This window comes from Elgaria multicarinata, chromosome 2 (genome assembly GCF_023053635.1).
Source record: "Elgaria multicarinata webbii isolate HBS135686 ecotype San Diego chromosome 2, rElgMul1.1.pri, whole genome shotgun sequence".
Lineage (NCBI taxonomy): Eukaryota > Metazoa > Chordata > Lepidosauria > Squamata > Anguidae > Elgaria > Elgaria multicarinata.
Genome location: NC_086172.1, coordinates 41,250,583 through 41,273,917, shown reverse-complemented (window position 1 = coordinate 41,273,917; position 23,335 = coordinate 41,250,583).

The window sequence follows — 23,335 nt, the reverse complement described above, 5'->3', positions numbered from 1 at the left end:
AGGGAGGGAGGAAGGAGCTGTGTTTGCAGAGAAAAGGCTTGTCTGAACACAGTCATGAGTGAGCCAAGCTGAAAGAAAAGCTAAGGATTTGATTATTTTAGACTGCAGCAGTTGACATTTTGCCTGATGTGGTGGAACTGTAGCTCAGTGGGTAGGACAGAAAGTCCCAGAAGATCCCAGGGTCAATCCTCAGCACCTTCAGGTAGGGCAATAAAAACTCCTGCCTGACACCCTGGAGAGCTGCTGCCAGTCAGTGTTGACAATACTGGGCTAGATGGACCAAAGGTCTGACTCTGTATAAGGCAGTTTCCTATGATCCTATGTGTGTGCGGGGGTGTGTGTCAGTGGATGGTGTGTGTGTGTGTAATGTACAGGTTATTGTTTATTCGTTCAGTCGCTTCTGACTTTTCGTGACTTCATGGACCAGAGCTTTCTGTTGGCTGTTGCCACCCCTAGCTCCCCCAAGGTCAAGTCCGTCGCCTCCAGAATATCATCCATCCATCTTGCCCTTGGTCGGCCCCTCTTCCTTTTGCCTTCCACTTTCCCTAGCATCAGCATCTAGCATCATTATCCCTAGCATCATGATTAACTAGGTATTCCTAGTTAATAATGAAGTGTTTAGGATTGTTCTCCTGTTCCCATGATATGCACCTCTAGTTTTAATTCAGAAAAAAAGTGAACTTCAGCAATTAGATGTTTGGGGAAACACTGGCTTAGAACTCTGCAAAGTAAGTAAAAATATTCTAATAAAAACAACAATTTAAGTTGTTTCCTGTATAGTTTAAGCACCTGCTAAAACCACAATCACAGAATGAGAAGGGCCGTCTGACAAAGTTTCACATTTTATTTCAAGTGTCAGCTAATCTGCCCAGTCTCATTATGTAGCTATGCAATGCTGCCAGTAGGGATAAATACTTTGGCTGCAGCAGGAAAGGAAGAAATTGTTTTAAGTTTGTCTCAACTTACTTTCTGCTTATTTAGTTTCAGTTGTTAAGAAATGGAAAGCAGCATTTCCAAAGGTGTAGGAAAAACCTTTTCCCTGCCAAAAGGAAACTAGAATCCCGATTCCCTGTCAACTTTGAGCCCATACATCTACACAAGGTTTACATATCCCATGGCAGGTCCTGCTTAGTGTAGACAACAATCCTAAATCACATCATAAAACCCTTTCACCCTTTCTGTTTTGCATATACATTTAGGGATACTATTCAACAGAACTAGTAAAGCGCTATGCAACTGTCTCTTCTGAATTACTTTGTAACTTTGACCAGGTTGGGCGAGCACGAGGGGACTGTTACTTAAGGCAGCTTTCCCTAACCTGGTGCCCTCCAGATGTATTAGGCTACAACTCCCAGTACTCCCCTAAATTCCCAGCACTAGGGCATGCTGGAAGTTGTAGTCTAATACATCTGGAAGGCATTCAGTTGGGGAAGGCTGACAGGGAATACATAAAAAAAATACAATTTAATACCACTTGCACTAAAATGGCCAACATTTTAGCCAATTTTAAGATATTTTTCCATTGTCTAACACCATGCAGAAGCTTCTGCCTGAACAAACCAAGCACAGAACATTAGAGTGTACTAACCCCTGCAAGAGTCTCACAGATCCTCCTGGGGTGGGGTGGGGTGGGGGGTGGAATTCAAGAAACTTCATGAAGAAAACCAAAACGAATTAACGATATCTGTCTAAAAGCAGACTGTTAGGTCCTAAATACATTTTTTAAAGCTGAACCGCAGTTGGGAGATCACTTTGCTCATGATCAGGCCACATGTAACTGTGGATCTTTGGAGTCTAAAGGCTTGGGTCCCAATCCAGCAAGAGTTGGGAGGGAAATAAGCAACATGTGGGTTTCTGGAATGCCTGAGCACAATGCTACTGATGAGAAATCACTTTGCATATTTTTCACCCATTCTAAAACATTGAAACGCCTGTTTTAAAGTGTAAATCCTTGCAGCAAGAGCTTTCAGCTAAAGTATGCTGTGATTTTGGCCCCACCCCTGTGGCTCTTGGCCCTGCCCACTACTGGAATCCAGGCCCCAAAGTGCTTCTCTGAAACTGAACTCAGTCCTGGGGCTGAAACAACCCTGGCTCTAAAAAGAAACTACAGCTTGATAAACAGCTTCATAATAGAGTTTTTATTATTTTGGAATGCACATAAATAGAGCAGAAAAACGTAACCCAAAACACTCCTTCCGAAATGCAAAACACCCACTAGCCCCTCCTGGTGATGTGCTTTTAATAGGGAAAAAACCCTTAATTTGTATTTAGATGGATGGAGAAAGGAGGAGGATGGGGCAAGGCAGCCCATGCACACCAACAGGAAAAACACGTTAGTGGCCAAATGAGTTCACAAGGCATGGAATGCTATGCAGCAAAAACAGATTTTTTAAAAGGTGCAACTACTAGGAGCACTTTACTAACCATTTCAATAAAGGTTGCAAGGGACTGCAATACAAAAGGCCACAATGAAACTAAATAAAGATTGAATTCCCTTCAATAACAGTATCAATAATATCAGACTATTTGGCTGAACACCCATGGTATCCTAAGCTAGAGAAACAGCTTTTGCAGTATCCAAACTGTTTTTCACGCAGGCCTTTGCATCTCCATCGTAAGAACAGAAGAACAGCCTGCCTATCAGACTGATGGTACTCTTACCCTAGCTTCCTGTTTCTGATAGTGGCGAGCCAGATTGCCTCCAGAGGCCCCACAAGCAGAACTTAAAGGCAATAGCCTTCTGCAACAGCTCTCCAGCAGCTAATATTCAGTGATAGACTGCATAGGAGCCTGGAGGTTTATTTTTATTTTATTGATAGATTACATTTTTATACTGCCCATCAGCCAAAGCTCTCTGGGCAGTGCACAATAAAAAAACATAAAATAGATAAATTTAAAATATTAAAAGTTAAAAAGGTAATATAAAACTGGCTGTTAAAATCCAGGGAAAGCCTGTGTGAAAAGGTATGTTTTCAGGAAGCGTTTTAAAGATGTTACGTTTTCCGCCTCTTGAATTGCACTAGGGAGGGTCCTCCAGAGGGTGGGTGCCACTACAGAGAAGGCCCACCGTCGAAGTTTTTCATGGCGGCATTCCGTTCGTCTCGGAATGGCCAGTAGTTGTCGTCTGGGCGTCAGCTGACTGAGTGCTCCACCTCTCCCTAACAGGTACATCTGCAGCCTGCCAGAGGCTGGGAAGGTGGGGTGTGTTTGGCTGGTGGGGGGGAAAGAAGAACAGGGACTGCTGGGGCTTCCCTCTGCAGTCTCTCCCCTCACCTGCTGGGCGTCAGCTGACTGAGTGCTCCACCTCTCCCTAACAGGTACATCTGCAGCCTGCCAGAGGCTGGGAAGGTGGGGTGTGTTTGGCTGGTGGGGGGGAAAGAAGAACAGGGACTGCTGGGGCTTCCCTCTGCAGTCTCTCCCCTCACCTGCTGGGCGTCAGCTGACTGAGTGCTCCACCTCTCCCTAACAGGTACATCTGCAGCCTGCCAGAGGCTGGGAAGGTGGGGTGTGTTTGGCTGGTGGGGGGGAAAGAAGAACAGGGACTGCTGGGGCTTCCCTCTGCAGTCTCTCCCCTCACCTGCTGGGCGTCAGCTGACTGAGTGCTCCACCTCTCCCTAACAGGTACATCTGCAGCCTGCCAGAGGCTGCGCCTCGGCGACGAGATACCATACTACTGTACCTGCAAGATCTCCAACCAGCCAACCAGCAGCAAATTGTAAAATACATTTTAATTACTTTTTAATATGTGCCTGGGGAGCTCTGGGGGATACGGGGATGCCCACATAACTGTGGTCACGGGTAGGGGGAGGTATGGTGCTAGGGGAGGAACAGGCCAGATGAGGAGAAGAGGGGATAGATTCCTTACAGCTATTCCCTCTTCTGGTTCCTACCCCAACCGGATAGTTCCTGGTGGCCATATCAGCTTGCTCTCGGGTCTGGTGGTGCTGCTGCTGAACGCCAGGTCAGTCCAGAATAAAATCTCCCTCATCCATGATTTGATTGTGGATGAGGGGGCTGACCTGGTATGCATCACTGAGACCTGGGTGGGTGAACTGGGTGGGGTTGCTCTCACCCAGCTCTGCCCTCCTGGGTACTCGGTGCAGCACCAGCACAGACTCGAGGGCCGGGGAGGGGGGGTTGCCGTGGTCTATAGGAATACAATCTCCCTCTCTAGGCTTCCTGTTCAGTCGAGTGCTGGTCTGGAGTGTTTGTACTGTGTGTTGGGTACTCGAGACAGATTAGGGATTCTGCTGGTGTACCGTCCACCCCGCTGCCCAACAGTCTCCCTGCCTGAGCTGACGGAGGTTGTCTCGGACCTGGTGTTGAGGACCCCCAGGATGGTGGTTCTGGGGGATCTCAACTTCCATGCCGAGGCTGCTGTATCCGGAGCGGCTCAGGACTTCATGGCTGCCATGACAACCATGGGGCTGTCTCAACATGTCATCGGCCCAACACATGCAAAGGGACACACACTTGATCTGGTTTTCTCGACTGGACAGGAGGATGGTGATCTGGAAGTGGGGGAACTAACATCTACCCCCTTGTCATGGTCGGATCACTTCCTACTGAGGTTTAGACTCTCGGCGGCCTTTCCCCTCTGCAAGGGTGGGGGGCCTATTAAAATGGTCCGCCCCCGGAGGCTAATGGACTCCGATGGATTCCAGAGGGCTCTGGGGGATTTTCCTGCTGATATGGCCGGTGCTCCTGTCGAAGCCCAGGTCGCTCTGTGGAATGCAGAGATGACTCGGGCGGTTGACACGATCGCGCCCAAGCGTCCTCTCCCTCTGAGCAGAGCCCGGTCAGCTCCTTGGTATACATCTGAGCTGAGGGCGATGAAGCAAGAGGGGAGACGGCTAGAACGCAGGTGGAGGAAAACTCGTGCTGGGTCTGATCGAACACGGGCTAGAGCTCACTATCGAGCCTACTCTGTGGCGGTGAGGGTGGCAAAGAGGCAGTTCTTTTCCACCAGCATTGCGTCTTCTCGGTGTCGTCCGGCGGAGCTTTTCCGAGTGGTTCGTGGCCTGTTACACTCTGGGCCAGGGCGTGAGATAGTTGAACCCTCGGTAGCACGCTGTGACGAGTTTGCACGGCACTTTGAAGATAAAGTCGCTCAGATTCGTTATGAATTGGACACCACACTTAATGCAGCACCACTAGTAGAGGCGTTCAGAGCGCCGTCCGGCTCAGTTTTATTGGATGAGTTTCAGTTATTGAGGCCCGAGGATGTGGACAAGGTGCTTGGCCAAGTCCGGTCGACCACCTGTGTGCTTGACCCTTGCCCCTCGTGGCTCATTACATCAAATAAGGAGGGGATCGCCGGCTGGGTCCAGGAGGTTGTAAATGCCTCCTTGAGAGAGGGAGTGGTGCCGGCCTCTTTAAAAGAGGCGGTAATTAGACCACTCCTGAAGAAGCCTAATCTGGACCCGGAAGATGTAAACAACTACAGGCCGGTGGCTAATATCCCTTTCCTGGGCAAGGTGCTTGAGCGGGTGGTTGCAGGACAACTCCAGGCACTCTTGAATGAAACGGATTATCTAGATCCATTTCAATCGGGTTTCAGGCCTGGTTTTGGAACAGAAACTGCCTTGGTCGCCCTGTGGGATGACCTCTGTCGGGAGAGAGACAGGGGGAGTGCGACCCTGTTGGTTCTCCTGGACCTCTCAGCGGCCTTCGATACCATCGACCATGGTATCCTTCTGGATAGGTTGTCTGAACTGGGAGTTGGAGGTACTGCGTTGCAGTGGTTCCGCTCCTACTTGGATGGCCGATTCCAGAAGGTGGTGCTGGGGGATTATTGCTCTGTGCCGTGGCTCCTAAGCCATGGGGTTCTGCAGGGCTCTATTTTATCCCCTATGCTGTTTAACATATACATGAAGCCGCTGGGGGAGGTTATCCGGAGATGTGGACTGAGGTGTCATCAATATGCGGATGACACCCAGCTCTACCTTTCCTTTTCATCAAACCCAGGTGAGGCAGTGACTGTTCTGAACCAGTACCTGGGCACGGTAATGGACTGGATGAGGGCTAACAAACTGAGACTCAATCCAGACAAGACGGAGGTACTGTTAGCGGGTGGTTCATTTGTCCGGCGAGGTGATGTTTGCCCTGTCCTGGACGGGGTTGCACTCTCCCTAAAGGATCGGGTCCGTAGTTTGGGGGTGCTCTTCGATCCAGAACTGTCACTTGAGGCACAGGTGAACTCAGTGGCAAAGAGCACCTTTTATCAGCTTAGGCTGATATACCAACTGCGCCCTTATCTGGACAGTGATAGCCTAGCTACAGTTATCCATGCTCTGATAACCTCTCGTTTGGATTACTGCAATGCGTTATACGTGGGGCTGCCTTTGAAAACGGTCCGGAAGCTTCAGCTGGTACAAAACAGGGCAGCCCGTTTACTAACAGGGACTGGCTGGCGAGATCACATTACGCCAGTCCTTTTACAACTTCATTGGCTGCCAGTCCAGGTCCGGGCCCGATTCAAAGTGCTGGTATTGACATTTAAAGCCCTAAACGGTTTGGGGCCAGGTTATTTGAAGGAACGCCTCCTCCCATATGTACCTACCCGGACCTTAAGATCATCTACAGGGGCCCTTCTCCGTGAGCCCCTGCCAAAGGAAGTGAGGCAGGTGGCTACTAGGAGGAGGGCTTTCTCCGCTGTGGCACCCCGGTTGTGGAATGAGCTCCCCAGAGAGGTCCGCCTGGCGCCTACACTGTACTCCTTTCGTCGCCAGCTGAAGACCTTTTTATTCACTCAGTATTTTAACACTTAATTTTAACTTAAATTTAAATTATACTGTTTTAACTCTGTATTTTAACCTTATATCAATTTTGCTGCATGGTTTTATCCTGGTTGTGCTTTTTATATTGTATTTTGTATTTGTATTTTTAACTTGTTGGTTGTTTTATGATGATTTTAATTTTTGTGAACCGCCCAGAGAGCTTCGGCTATTGGGCGGTATAAAAATGTAATAAATAAAATAAAAATAAATAAAATAAAATAAAATATAAGGGAAGGCAGTCTGCTAGGTATGCTGGTCCTAAGTTGATTAGGGCTTTGTAGGATAACAGCAGAACCTTGTATGTGGCTTGGTAGCTAACAGGCAGCTAAGTGCAGTTCTTTTAACATAGGTTCGATATGAGCAGAGCTAGGTGTCCCCGTGAGCACCTTAGCTGCTGTGTTCTACACGAGCTGCAGCTTCTGAACCTCACACAAGGGTAGCCCCACATAGAGCGTGTTACAGTAGTCTAGTCATGAGGTTAGCAGTGCATGAATGACCGTGGCTAGGCTATCCCTATCCAGAAACGGGTGTAGTCGGTGTACCAACCAAAGTTGATAATGGGCGCTCTGGGCCACCGAGGCCACCTGGGCATCCAGTGACAAAGATGGATCCAGGAGCACCCCCAAACTATGGATCTGCTCCTTCAAAGGGAAGGCAACCCCATCCAGAATAGGCAAACACCCCAATTCCCGGACCTGGGAACCACCAACCCACAAGGCCTCTGTCTTATCAGGTTTCATCTTCACTTTGTTGGCCCTCATCCAAGCCATGACAGTACCCAAGCACTGGTTCAGAACGTGCACACACAGCCTCTCCCGATTCAGATGTTAGAGAAATAGAGCTGGGTGTCATCAGCATACTGGTGACACCTTGTCACCGACAGCTATTGCTCTTTGTCCTTTTTATCATCATTGCTACCATTTACTTGCTTGACAGGTGGAGAGCCAGTGTGCAAGCAGACAGCGGCATCTACTGCTCCTCCTTCTCACCACCATTGTCTGAGCCAGAAGCAAGTGATCCAGCAGGTTTCAAGGGTGAAGAGAAGGCGCAACTCTTGTCAGTGGGCCCCTGCTGGAATGGGCCCCCCAGCAGATGCCTGACCATGCCTACCCTTGACGATAGCCTCGGCCATGTGGATACCTTAACTCAGTCCCCGCCTGGAACAGAAAGATGGCGCAAACTTACGTGGGTGGCGGCTATAAACTGGCCAAATTTCTATTTACTACATTTGTACAAAGGTAACAAGAACAATACGTTATTTATAAATTAGAAATAGAGGTCCTGCTGCAAGCACCCCTCTAGGGTGGCATAGATGACATTTTATCTCACCACCACTTTCTGCATGAGGTTGGGCAGGCTGAGAAATAGCAATTGGCAGTTTCCTATCCATGGCTGAGAAAATCCAATACAAACTACATCACGGTGGCTCCCAAAGCTTATGCAAGCTCACCCAAGGCAGTAGCAACCAAACTATCACTGTGAAACCCCCAGTGACACTTCCAAAGCCAGCTTCTCACCAGTATTGCTAAATCAACTCACTCCTAACACACACAGCAGGAAATGCTGACATGCATGCACGCTGACATACAAGCACGGATATTATAAGAACATAAGAGCCTTACACTACTGCTTTAAAGCGATTTAAAGCACTTTGAAAAAATTTGGAAACTGTATATGGCGTGTGTGCTGGGCCCCAACAGTTGTCAAAACTGTTATAAAGCGCTTTAAAGCAGTAGTGTAGATCCTGCCCAAGGGTCCATCTAGTCCAGCATTTTGTTCACAAAGTGGCCAACCAGCTGTCGACCCACAAGCAGGACACAGTGCAACAGCACCCTCCCTCCCACCCATGTTCCCCAACAAGTGGTATATATAGGCTAACTGCCTTGGATACTGGCATACACAGTAGTTCACATCTCTTGTTCGGCTATTGAACGGTATAAAAATGTAATAAATAAATAAATAAATTGTTCCATCCAAACTAGTTTCTCTTTCCCTTCTATTTAGCCTGAACTGCGCCTTCATTCTTCGTAGAACTGGGTGCCTTTTCTTGCTCTTCTTCATACCTTTATCATTTTAATCAGGAAAATTCATTCCCTCCTCACCCTTCTTTTTCCCAAGAACGAATGCTGGTTTACACAGTACCATTTCCGTACAATCCTCCTGTTGGGTTTTCCCCATCCTCGCCTCTGCGAGTACTCAGACTGCCCCACTTCCTCTTTTTTAAAAACTTTTCTCAGGTTTTCTCATCAAGCAATGTTATTCATTTAGAAAGTCCCAGCTCTCGTTTGCCGCTTTGTTTACGGACAGCTTTTAAACGCTTAAGTGAAGCATTTTAAATATTTTCCGTTCATTTTACGCTTCATACCAGGCCCAAAACAAAATTACCAATCTGTAACAAAACAAGAAACCTGCAGCCCAGGAATTGGCTAGTTAGCAACTTCAAGCCAATAAGTGGAATTCAGAACCCCTCCTGTAGATCCACTAATTGGCTTCTTCCTGCTCTTCGATGCTTACACTAGGCCACAATACTGCATGTACAATGACAATAGAAGCCATGACTGGCAACACTCTCCTATGAAAGTCTTTGTACCTGTCAATGTCTATGTAAGTCAGCTTCCCCAAATGTGCCACTCTCCAGATGTTTTGGACTTCTTCTCCCATCAAATCCAGCTAGCATTTCCAATGGTCAGGAATGTTGGGAGTTGTGGTCCAAGACCCACAGTCACTGTTCCTTCCAAATCCCTCCTCTACCTAAAACGTAAGTGAAGTTATGCCTCACTTCTACTTTCTCCTTTGCTTATCCTTCTTCAGTCCACCAATAATTCCCCAGCTTTAAACACACTGCTGGATTTGGCTCAGTTCAGACAACACATTTCTCTACACGGTGGGAAAACTCCACTCAACGGTTGGGTTTGTAAAGGATACTCACCACACAACATGTTCTAACTACACTGTTGTGTGACTGTGGGCTCCCGTGGAGTTGAGTAAAAGGCAACGCGATGTTTGATTGACAGTTCCTCCACCCTCTCTCCTCCCTGCAGTCCTCTTGATGGTATCTCATCAGCCAATGCTGCAAAAACACACAATCCCAGTGGTTCTCCTAGAGTAGCAATCCCTCCTTTCACCACTCTTGTCAGGGAACTCTGTAGCCAGTGGGAAAAGTCCACTCAATGAAATGGGAAACTCCATGGAGCTCTCCACGCCACACATAACACAACTGTTGTGCAGGAACTCTCTTCTGCACAATGTGGGTATTCAGCGTGGAGTGTTTTCTAAAAAAAAAAGCACCAACCTCCACTATAGGATGGAGTTTTCCCCTCCAGACAACACATTTCTCAAACTCAATGGTGGTGTAAAAACTCTTGTGTGTTGTCTGAACTGAGCCTTTGACTCACTTCCTTTAGTTACCCTGACTCTGGGACAGCTTCCCTAACACTTCCCCTTCCTCCCTTCCCAATACCACACAGCCCTTCACATTGTGAGGTTTCTTCCCCTCCCTTATTACTGCCTTCCTGTCTCAATTCCTTGTCTCCCCTACCTCCTATTCCTCTACTTATCCTTCTTCCAGGTTCCCTTTTCTCAGACCACTGCTTACTCTTCACCCTTGATTCAGCCACCTTGCCTCCAAAGTCATAGTTGCTTAGTTTCCCAACTCTTCTGGGACCAGTTGAAAAAGCAACTTTCATCACCAAGGCTTGAGGGAGGTTTTAAGCCCAACCAAACTCAACTTCCCTCCCCTCTGCAGAAGCCAAGCTGCATAGTTCTAAGATCCTTGTTCTACAAGCACGTGGAGCATTTCTGAACTTTCCATGCCACCACATCAACTCAGCCAACCAGTGTCACAGGTTTCACTATGACAAGCACAGGCAACGGAAAATGCTGGTGTCCTTCCATCACAAAATTAGCATTTTATAAGTCTAAGAGTATTTCCATGAAGCCACTCATAACTCCCTCTTAGACCTTGCAATTTTGTATTACAGCAGGAAATAGTGGTAATTAATTTTGTTGCATGTGCCAAAACTCAAATACAGCTTGCGGTTTTTCTCAGTGTTGATGATGTTATTAAAAAAAGAAAAAAGAAAAGATTTTTGTGGTGGGGGAAAAAAATCTCCAGTCAAACTTTAAAGTCAAGGATCAGCATATTATAAAACAAACATTCTAAATCCAAACATTTGTAAATTTGGAGCAGACCACAATGTATGCCAAGCTCAGCAGCCACAAAGACACTGGTTCAGTTCTAAAAGAACTTTGTTGGTGTTGCAGTTCTCCCTGGTCTTGGTTGGTTGATTTATTATGTTCATGTCCTGCCCCTTCCTCTAAGGAGCTCAAAGGTGACATGCCTGGTTTTTCCTCCCCTCCCCGCCCCCTGCCGCGTCTGCATTTTGCCCTCACAACAACATTCTCATAGGATTTGAATCTGGGCCTCCTCTCCAGTCCTAGGCTGACACTCTAACCATGCCGAGTTCTCGCAAGGCTTGTAGCACTAGGACTTCTCAGAACAAACAAGTAAGTTGTTTAACAAAGGCCAGAGTCCTAAGATCCATGAAACTGGTTCCGTGACTCTTAAGAGCTCTTTAAACAGGTTTTTACTCAAAGAGCAATTCCCGCTGGTCACAAGACAAACTGCTATTGAAACTGAAAGGAATTTTGAAAATTGTTTGTGATATGGTGGGGAAGGGGGGGAGAGAGTTCAGCTGTTTAATGGGGTGGGGGGAGAGAAAGTCAGATTCCACTGTGCAGGCCCCTTATGCGAGACTAAACAACTCCTGGGAAGGTTTCCCCTCCCGTCCTTATTAAAGCAACAATTCTTTGAGCAAGAGAAGGATCAGGAAAAATGCAATAGAGGAGAAGAAAGAAAAATCATATAGTCTTACATATCAGAACAGGGAGAGAAAGCTAACAAACTACACGAGAAGGCAGCTGCCCACATGTGCAACCCAATCTCATGAACGTTTATACAAAAGTAAGTCCTACTGTGTTCAATGGAGCTTATTTTCTAGCAAGTGGGTTTAGGATTGCAGTCATGCACTACAGTCCTAGCCATAGTTACTCAGAGGTAAGCCCCCTTTTGTTTAAAGGAACATAACCCCCAATAAGTTTGTATAGGAGTGCAGCGTCTTTTACATTAGTCAATTACACTAAAGCTCAGATTTTGTTTGATTTTTTTGTGTCTAGCCCAACAGTAAAGACATGCTACAGATTAGCAGTGCTTTTATTATGAAATATTAACATCCTCATTTTTTTATAGAAGGGTAGGATAAATCAACAGGCGCGTGTGCACACACACACAGAGAATCAAACCAACCAAGTTGAACATTAAGTCTTACATGTTCACAGAATTATCTGCATTTTTTTAATGAACTTGTGGTCAGATGTCCTATGCCATTTCATCAAATATCTCATGTTACAATATTTCTAGCTCACCCCTAACAGCCTTAAAAATGCATAACAATCATCGTCGGAAATAATAAGATTTGCTGCAAAAAACACAGACCTGTGATGTCTTCAGTAGCAGGAGACATCCATCACTTCTGAAGTTCGCTTCAGCTTTCTACTAGTTTCCTCTGAGTGAAGCGTATGACAACACACTTCCTCACTGCACCTTCTTAAAAAAAAACCTTGCTTCATCTGCTTTGCTCCTCATGGAGAAGATTTATACTTCACATTATCACGCATTTCAATTTTTTGTTTTGTTTGTTTCTTTGCATAATGCCACCAACTAGGTTTTGTTTGTTCAGCTCCTTGGGGTTCTCTAAAATTAAAGGGTAAGCACAAGGAGACAATTAAGAGTGCATAGGAATGGCTCTTCAACCAGTCAGAGAGAGAGAGAAACAGTGTGTGTGTTTGTGTGTGTGTGTGTGTGTGTGTGTTGAAGGCTTTTTTGATGCCACTCATCTGCTGACACATATAAACCATGCTGTCGCCTCAGCCAGCACTGGGCCACAGAGACAGGACCACACAAATGTGAATGAGCATATACACAAAACACATTCATTTCCCCATTAACTTCATCCTGTCCCAGAAGCCTTTCTGCAGCATAGGCTGTTTTTTGTTTTTGTATTTTTTAAGCTCTCATAGCTATATCTATGTGGGGGATATAGCTGCTGCACCATTTAGTGGTTCATCAGGAAATATCCACCACAATATGAACTACAGGAAGTTTTGAAAAAGACTGATGCAACAGGAAGAATCAGCAACGTTTTCAAAACTTCTGCCACAACAAGGGCCCATCACTGTGGCTTATGGAGCATGAATGGTAAACCCAGCCTTGGCCACTTAAAAAGGGAGTATAAGCCATTTTAACAGCAGATGGCAAACACAAATGAGATGCTCCTTTTGGTGCAACTGATGTTCTCTTTCTTGTGTTCCTAATTCATGCAAATTTGTCATATTTCCACTGGAAATACCCTGGCAAGTTGAGCTAGAAATAATACTATTAATGCTGCAATTCTCTACACATTTATCTAGGAGTAAGCCCCATGCAATTTGCTCCTGAGTAGACATATATAGGATTGTGCTGTAAAATCCCTAGAGCAGTATGGAGGAAAATTATCATATTTCATAGAAAGTTATCACTGAAGAGGATGCAGCAGTGGCACAAAAGAATGAGATAATTTTGTCTTTTCTGCTGTGGCACCACAGCTGTTTTTCCAGCACCAAGTGAAGACCTTTTTATTTTCCTAGTATTTTAGCAATTTCCGCTATTTTAAATCTCTGCACTGCTGCTCAGTTTTATTCTGATTGTACTTTTGTATTGTGATTTTATATTGTGGTTTTAAGCTTTCATATTATATTTTATGCTGTACTTATGGTTTTAACTTTTGTGAACTGCCCAGAGAGCTTTGGCTATGGGGCAGTATAGAAATGAAATAAATAAAATAGCACAAGGCATATTGACACAGAGCTTTTAAGCAGGGGTTGTGAGCAATTTAGAACAGTTTTGTGTAAGAATTCTTGTCAGAGATTGCTAACCTACAACTCAGGGTTGCTGGGAGGATAAAATAGGGGAAGGAGAACCATGTATGATGCCTTGAGCTCCTTGGGAGTAAAGGCAGGATATCAATATAAATAGTAATTATTATTATTGTGATAATGATGATTAATAATCATAATGATGATTAAAGTAAATTCTAAATTTAGTGTTCAAGAGTGTAATCGCCCTTCCTGCACAAGTACCACCACCTATTCAGTTTTAGCAAAACTCACACATGACCAACCTGCCTCTAGGTATGCTTTTACTTCGAGAACCTTGATTCAAACTCAGTTGATTAGCCAAGAGACTGGTCTCACCCAGCACTTAGTACAAGAGTGGGAAACATGTTGCCCTCCAGTTGTTCTTGGACTATAACTCCCATCAGACATAGCCAGCAAAGTCAATGGTGAGGGATGGGATTTACAGTCCAGCGACATTGGGGAAGCCACACAATCCCCATCACTGATCTAGCCCAATAGTGTCAACTCTGACTGCAGCAGTTGTCAAAGAAGGGGTCTTTCCCTGTGCTTCAACAAGAGCTGCACATAAATGGCTTCTCACAATTCACCACATTTGTGGGCAATACCATTTCACCAAATTTCTCCAGGGAAAGGATAAATTCTCCATCAGTTTCTTGGAACTGTCATTAACCACAAATCAAGAAGTGAAGCTTCTTTCTTTTTTTCCTGATTTGCTTTGTGTGCATTTGTTGCAAGGGGCAGGAACTGTTTTGGCAGTGTGACTGCCATTTTGCATCCTCCACAATGCTCTGCACCTAACATTATTCCAGGGCATTGGGAAAGAGGAGAAACGGTGACCACCACCAACAACAAAAAATAATAATGGTATGGTGGAAAACCCATATAAGAATACGTTGGAGTAAGGCTTGTTACTTGAGAACTGCCAGACCAATTTTGCTCATTTTTTGTTTTAAACTGAAGTGTGAGCAGTTAGAGCTCCATCAGACCTACTTTTTTTCCTGGTATGCACCTGCAATTTTGACCTCCGTTTCATTAGAGTGGCAAGCACTGTCCCTTTCATGATCGCTGCTGTAGCGGTGAACTCTCTTTTCACTTGTTTGCTCTCCTGCTGTTGCGCCCACCCCACCCTGCCCTCTCCAGTCCGTTGGTTCTTGTCAGGTGATGGACATGGGCACCTTCTCCACCTCGCTCTGGTTTTGTTGTCTAATGTTTCACCGATTCAGCGTTTAATCAGCTGGGTGCTGTTTCTGTGAGCAATGAGGGTGGGGTTGGAGCAGCAAAAGTCAATTCCAACAGCTCAGCACAAGTCCGTTCGTTTGACTGACAGGCTCAGCAAGCTGGAGGAGAAACACCCTGCCCTCCACTTTTGTCATCAGGATCACCCCCAACAAAAGCAACATAGCACAAGGAAGGCAATACACGGGGATGGAAGGGTGCTTTTATTTCATGTGGAGAAAATAAATCACACTTTCCCCGCTCTAGAAAAAGATGGAAAAGGGAGGGGAAGCGGCAAGACAACTGCAGGACAGGGACGACGTTGTATGAGTGTCACAGTGCAAAACGATAAACAAGGCAGGACAAGAGTGCAATAAAGCGCTGGTGTGATGAAGCTCTTTGACATGCAGAACATTTTGAAAAACTTCAGAGCTCAAGCTATAACAATTTTCTCAGCACTAAACTTGTAGGGCAGCCTCTCTGCCAGCGGATGATGGACAGCCCTACTCCGTCAATCAGTGTGGCATGAAGGTGGGCTGCAGGCACAGCTGTGCCTTTTGGTTGTTGCTGCCAGCAGGGAAGGGGAAGAGGATGGAGATGGTCAATCAGAGCACACAAGGGAGGGGGTGGCACTGTTGCATGCAAATTTTGGAAGGGGGATTCACTGTGAATTACTCATGAGCCCCTCTGTGGTGAGGGAGCTAAGGGGCAAAAAAGTGGGAAAGGAGCAGGCGACATGGGCTTTACACTAGTGTACAGAGAAGATTGGCCATTTTACAGGTGGCCAAAAATGCAGAAATGAAAGATCTCAGAAACTCTCCCAGAGAAATTAATGTCTTATGAAAAATTCAGCTCGAGCTACAACACAGGATCCTTTTAGGCAATGGGGTTGGTGATCCGCCCTGAGACTTTAGCCATTGCAAATCATGCAAGACTGGGTTATGCTTCCTTCCCTGTAACATTGTGGCAGATAGTTACTTCTACCTGAAGCCCCTATTTTCCACACTGGGATCCATTTGTGTAGAGAAAAGGGCTGAAGGGTGCACGTGTGTGTGTGTGTGAGTGTACACTGGAAACCTATGCCCAAAAGCTGAGAATGCAAATGCTGGTTATTTATGTTGGAAGAATCGTTTTTGCACACGCAGTTAAAGTGATCTCTTTCAGTCAGCAGGAAAAAAAGGCTTTCTGCGGTAGACCCCCCGAGCGTGAAAGAAGCTGAAGGGAAGTTGAAGAGTTCAGGAAGTTACTTGATGTTTGCTCATGAGACACTACCCCATTGTCTCTGCATTCGGCTCAAAACTGATCTAATTTTGAAGGACTCGAGGGGGAGAATGCTAGCACTCTTTGCTAGGAGTAGCAGGCCCCCTCTTTCGAGGAGGAGTCAACGGACCCATTTACAGCGGCACAAGTAGAGCAGCTTTACACAGTTATGATACACCAGAGAAAGGAAGCATCTACACCAGCTTTCTCATCTGGCTTCACATTACAGCTAAAATAGAGCTTTCACAGTTCCACCGCAATTAAGTGTTGGAGATAAACGTCATCTCCCATTGCAGGGGAGGAGTGTGTGGAAAGTTGTGAAAGTTTCATTTTGAATATGATAAGGAAATGCAGGAAACAGGAAGCACAAAACAGTTGTGGTTCCTTCCCACTCCCTCTCACATTCCATAATGTATAAAGCCATTCCTTGAAACTAAGGGTCAAACTACACATTACGTTAATTGTGTAGCATGTAGCTGAGCCAATTCTTTTTTACTTCAGAGTAAGTGGGGATGGCCCCTATTAGGATCAGGACCAACACACACTGGGAGTGGAGGCTTAAACCTCCCCCCTCCGCCATGTTTTCTCACTAAAATTCCCTTTGTGTGGTGCATATGTGTATGTGCCCCAACAGGGGAATTTAAAAAGGAGGAAGTCACCATGGCTTCCAGAGGAGACTTTTTTAAAAATTCCCATGGGGGGAATTGCAAAATGAGGGGAGGTTGATCTGAATAGGAATTGTCCACACTTACTCTAAAGTAAAAGAAAGGGGAAAAAAGGCTAAGCTACATAATTAACAAATTACATGGCTTTAAAGGGAGATTAGACAAATTGGCTACTGGTCATAATGACTATACACTACCTCCAAGTTCAGAGGTAATATGCTTTTATTATTTATTTATTTGATTTATATACTACCCCATAGCCGAAGCTCTCTGGGCAGTTTACAAAGGTTAAAAACAGTGAACATTAAAAACAAATATACAAAAATTGTAAACCATCAAAAGCATAAAAACAACAATATCCATTTAAAACAACTATTCTGGGGTCAGTTAAAAACTCAGCATATGTTGATAACTGCCTGGGAGAAGAGAAAAGTCTTGACCTGGTGCCGAAAAGATAACAATGTTGGTGCCAGGCAAGCCTCGTCAGGGAGATCATTCCATAATTGGGGGGGCCACCACTGAAAAGGCCCTCTCTCTTGTTGCCATCCTCCGAGCTTCCCTCAGAGTAGGCACTTGGAGGAGGACCTTAGATGTTGAGCGTAGTGTACGGGTAGGTTCATATTTACTGAATTTGTATCCTGCATTGCCGCCAAAAATGGTGATCAAGGTGGCCAACAATAATAAAAAACACAGATTAAAAATGAACTCAATTTTAACATTAAAATGAATCAATTAGTTGCTGGTATCAATTGGTTTCCACCACCAGCCTTTCCACCTGGTGACATCTGATGGAAAGCACAGTAAACAAAGGCATTTTCCAGTGAATCAGCAGGGAGCCATATTGGTCACTCTACGGAAGGGTAAGGCAACCTGGTGCCCTCCAAATGTTTTGAACGACAACTCCTGTAAGCTCCAACCAGCATGGTGAATGGTCAAGGATTAAGGGATTTATAGTCCAAAATATCTGGGAAGCACCAGAATGACTATCCCTGCTTTAGGAGGTTTTTTATAGAGGGGCTGTCAAAGCCATATGAACTAGTCCTGCCTATGCTGGAACTGCTCATCACCTCCCTTGTTTATCTAACTGCTATTTATGAGAATGAGTGCTTCACACATACAGACAGATGTTCATGTGGAGAGTTCCTACACTTGGCGAGACACTCTGATTGGGTAGAGTGGCTCCTTAACTGTATGAGATCCGCCTGAGTACAGAATCCACTGATTCTCGTGAGTGTCCACTGGATGGTCATCAGTGAAGGTGAAAGGTGGCACACGGTTCCAAAAGCGCTGGGGCTCGTTTGTTCAGCTCCCTCCATTCATTCCTTCAATTTATGGAAGGTGTAGCATGTGCCCCACTTTACAGCATCAATTGCATGCCTCCCCATCCCTTTGGTTTTGTGTTGATTAGATGGTTCCCCTGTGGGAATGGACTGGCTTGTGTTTAAATTTCTGTCATACAGTGCTTAGAAAATGTTAGTTGCTTTATTGTGAATAACAACAACAACAATAGCAGCAACAACAATAATGCTGTCTTGCTGGCTATCCAAATAATCTGTGGTGATTTTAATGCCAGGATGGGTTGGGATTTTCCCAGTATGGAGAAGGTTCTGGGGCTTAAATTGGATTCTTGAATATGAGCATTCCTAGAATCTCTCAGAATAATACTATTAATATGTACAACTGTGCACTTTATTTTATACTCTTCAAATATAATTTTGTTTGTTTCAGTGGAACATGTATGGACCTTTCTGCTGGGTATTTTACGTAACTAATATGGGGACCAGGATTGCAAATTATATTTTTGGGTCACCCCCAAACATCTGATTATCCTGCCTTCTGGATCGCGTGGAGAGCCCCTACAGATAGAGGACACTCTTCACTTCACGAAGTCACTCTCCTCATGTTCTTCGTGATGAGAGCAACAACGAAGAGGGGGTGGTGGTAGGGCTAGCTCACTCCCTCTCCTCCATAAAACTTGATGTTGTTTGGACTTTACACTGTTAGTTTTACCCTACCCTGTGCCTGTTTACATTCTCTTCCCCTCCTTATTGCTTTACTATGATTTTATTAGATTGTAAGCCTATGCAGCAGGGTCTTGCAATTTACTGTTTTACTCTGTACAGCACCATGTACATTGATGGTGCTATATAAATAAATAATAATAAAAAATAATAATAATAATAACTTGTTACAACACCTGAATTGTAAACTAGAGCCCAGCACTAGTTTAGGAAGCTGCTTTGTACCAAGTCAGGCCAGTGGTCCATCCAATTTAGTATCGTCTGCAGTGTTCCAAGGGCCCATAAAGGGTTCTTACCACTGGTTTATACTGACTGGCTCTCCACCGGTTCAGGCAGGAGTCTTTCTTAGGGACGGAACCTGAAATACCAGGGACTGAACCTGGGACATTCCTGCATGCAACGGAAATGTTCTCACTGAGTTTGTTATGGGAAGCTTTGCTCTTCACTTATGCCTATTTTTTTGCATATGCATTTAAAAAAATAACTTTGCTGTTGCTGCAATGGTGCTGTGGGCAGAACTTAACAGAAGGCACGACCAGCCACCATCCAGCAAGGCGCCCACCAGATATTTTATGTATTAGGTTGCATTATATCAGGAGGAATATCTGTTCCGGGCAGTAAGGAATTTGGGAATGTCCCCTTACTGAACCGTAAAGTTATTTTGACACACCCCTTAGAGGGAAATCACTTGGGTTAAGTTAGCTTTATTTTCTGTGCCGGCTGTCCGTTATGCCCAGGCAGGAACCAGGGGAAGGACTGCCTTGATTCTAATAACCTTTTTTAAAAAATATATCACTGGGTGTTTGTGGAATCATTACAGTTTCCTGTTCAGCACAGCACTAAAACGAGTTACTCCGGATGTAGAGCAGCGGGCAGCCATTTAAGAAAAAAAGAAAGAAGAGAGAGAGAGAGACCAGAAGCCTAGCTGCACACACAATACACGTGCGCACACACACACACACACACACAAATCTCCACACACTTTTCGGGATTGCCCATGTGTTTAGGACTGTAGGTTTCCTATGAGAAACGGCCCATCTTTCTTTCACTGACACAAGTATAGTAGGCCTATTCAAATCTGAACAGGCCATAATTGTCAAGGCTGTGAGTGTAGAGTGGGTGAAGAGTGGGTGGATACACTTAGGCAAAAGGACGGATATGTGCCCCTAGTCATTCTGAGGAATGACTCAATCACACAGCATTGGATTCTGCCAAGTCCCATCTTGTCCTTATGCTGCCATCCAGATGACGTTAATTCTGCAGACCCCAGAAGCCGATGACTGTGTTGATTATAAATGGCTTATTTGTTCCAACCAGTTCAGTTACCTAGAGATGTGAAGGCCTGGAAAAATTCAGGAAAACAATGTGTTTTTCCCCCGAAGCTTATTGGGATTTTTTTTAAAATGAAGAAAAAAATGATTATGGAATGTTTTATTTTAGCATAATGAATAAAATGTTTAAGACAAGGTGTTCAGATATTTACTTCACCAAATCATTTCAAAAAACTATGTACAGTATCAGATTATTACAATTTGTGTGCACCGAGGACAAGCAAGTCCTAGGTTGCAAACTGAGACTACAACTCTCAAATGCAAGAGCAAGATGTATTCCTGCCTCTAGGGGGCACTGCCACTGAAGCAGAGACTGAAACTGATCATGATAGCTATAGCTCAGAAAACGTGCCTGATCAAATTCGTTGCATATTCAATGAATCTTGGTCCCCACCTTTTTCTCATTTCTTTTTATGGGAATGAGCGCTTTATGTCTGCTTGACACTGTGGAAGACTAGCGGAGACATAATTTTCTTTGTTACTAATGTTGATGGTTTTTCTTTTGTGTTTTTTTAAATTGTTTTTTGCTTGCTCCTCATAGCTCCATTTGTTACAAAAGAAGTAAAATTTAAAAAAGTAAATGCAATTTGTAATAATTGTTTGAATACACTGTACTTTTAATATACCAAATGTGATAATTTTATGCCAAACCAGCTTGTACATAAGTACATTTTATGTTCCTAAAGTAACAAGGTGACTTTCAATCTGTAAAAAGTGCTAATGTTGCATTATTATTTTCAATTTGTCCAAAAATTTCTGCTTTCCCCCCGAAACCCCCAGGAAAAGCACAGTTTTTTTCCATGGCTTCAAAATGTCCGGAAATTTTACATCTCCACAGTAACCCAGGCTGTACTAGCAGCTCACATATGAAGCTGCAATCAGACTACTGATCTGCCTGGCCACTCTTGACTACCGCCACATCCCCAGGATCTGGACCAGGGGCCTTTCTGAAGCAAGATACAAGATGCCCACTGAAATGGAGACGCAAGGATTGTTCCTGGGCTCTTAATACTTGCTTAGCAGGTGCTCTACTATTGAACTATAACCTGAGCAGTACAGAAACATGTCTGTGTGTTTGGATTTCATTAGAGGGTTCACAGTGGCTCATATGGGTCTCTTATCCTGACACTTAGGAGCTAAACTACACATGTGTCATATAGACCTGACACCTTTCTTTTTTGAAAGCATCTTCTAGTAGATTTTAAGAGAAAAAGTCTGGAAGGGAGTGCTTAACTCAGTCTTCTCTAACCTGGAGCCCTCCAGATGTGTGGGATTGCAATATCCATCAGTCCCAGCCATTAACCCTAGTAATGGGAGTTGTAGTCCAACATATCTGGAGGGCACCAGGTTGGGAAGACAAGCGCTTAAGTGTTTTCCTACTCATTTTTTTCTATTGTAAATTGGATGGCCCACATTCCTCTTGCACTTTGTAATATACCTTGCATACTGATGGAGCTAAATAAAAAAATCAATCTAGAAAAAAATCATCATGATCATGCAGAAAACTAATAATAATCAGGACTCTGTCGCATGTATCTGCACTTAATAAATGCACAGTTAACTCCTCGGCTTCATGACATTCCTGGAGGCTCCCAGACCATTTTCTTTCATAAACGGTTAAAAAAAATTATGGGAAACTGAAATGGTTAAAGGATGTTAGCATATGCACATGTATCTTGGCCAATGATAAGCAAACAATTTCTTTTCAGTGTAGGGGGGAAAAACATCCTAAAAAGCATAAGATAGGCAATGAAACTGTAAGACACAGAACAATTTGCCAACAATGAGCCATTACAGCAAGCCATCCTTTGCACTGATAAAATTCAATTTTGTAAAAGTTCCTTTCTCTTTGAAATGTATGTCTTCTCATACACAAATATTTCAAAAGATTAATGACAATAACAGGTATTTTTGGTCTTCAGAAAAGCATAGACATTATAATATTAAAAGCAAATTAAATGTTTCCATCCCTAAGGAAAATAAGCTTTTGAGGACACGAACTCAGCAAAGACTTTAAAAATGCTCATGAACACCAGGAAAATCCATAGAAGTGATGACATTTCAAAACAAGACACTTTTTGAAGTACAAACAACGTGATGTGTCATATCGCAAAATTTACGGTTTGGTTGCCACTGCCATCCACTATGACCCCTGCTGCTGTTTCGATTTCCTTTTGTTAATTATCAGCACCTTGGGTTGCTGCAAATTAGTGAACAGTGGGTGTTGGTTATTGGTGGCGGGGTGGGGGTGAACTAGAGCATGTGAGATATAGGACAAGTCTCCCGTTGATACGAGTATTTAATGCATACCTAAAGGAACTGCCTCGCAAAGTTTCAAATAAGCTTGTGTTACTGGTGACCAGAAAGATGTCACAACAACAAAAATCTCCGCAAAAAGCAGCCATTTTGCCAAAGGACAAGTTTCCCCGCTGAGGTTCCTTTTGAAGCTCTCAGGATACAGGGCAAGATCTGCAGAGGTAACTTTGTGCCAATGCAAATTTTACCTCAGACCTCTGCTCCAGCTGGACTGCCTTCCCCACCACAAACTGCCCTGTGGGCAGAATCCCAGAAGAGAGAGAGAGAGAGAGAGATAGAGAGAGAGAGAGAGGCAGACAGGTGAGTGAAGTTTACCTGAGGCCCTTGCTCCAGTTGGACTGTTCCTCCCTTCCACCACAAGGCCTTCTACCAACAACTGTTCTGTGGGACGTATCCTTACAAGTTAATAATAGTAATAAATATTTTAGATTATTATTATTATTATATTTGTTTTACTAATAAGTTGCCTCGGTGGGATTTTATCCAGAAAGACCCTCTTAAAAAATGTTCATAATTCACTTACTGTGGATTATAAACCGTTTAAATATTTATTTATTTATTACATTTATATCCTACCTTTTTCCTCTTGCAGCTTATATGGTCCTTTTCCTCTCCAGTTTATCCTCACAAGAAATCTGTGAAGTAGGTTAGCGACATTGGGTCAGCGACTGTCCCAATGTCGCCCAGTAAGCTTCATGGCTGAGTGGGAACTAGAACAGGGTCCCCAAATCCCAGTTCAACACTTCTAACCACTCCACCGCACTGGCTCTATATGTCCATAGAAGTCCCTGTAG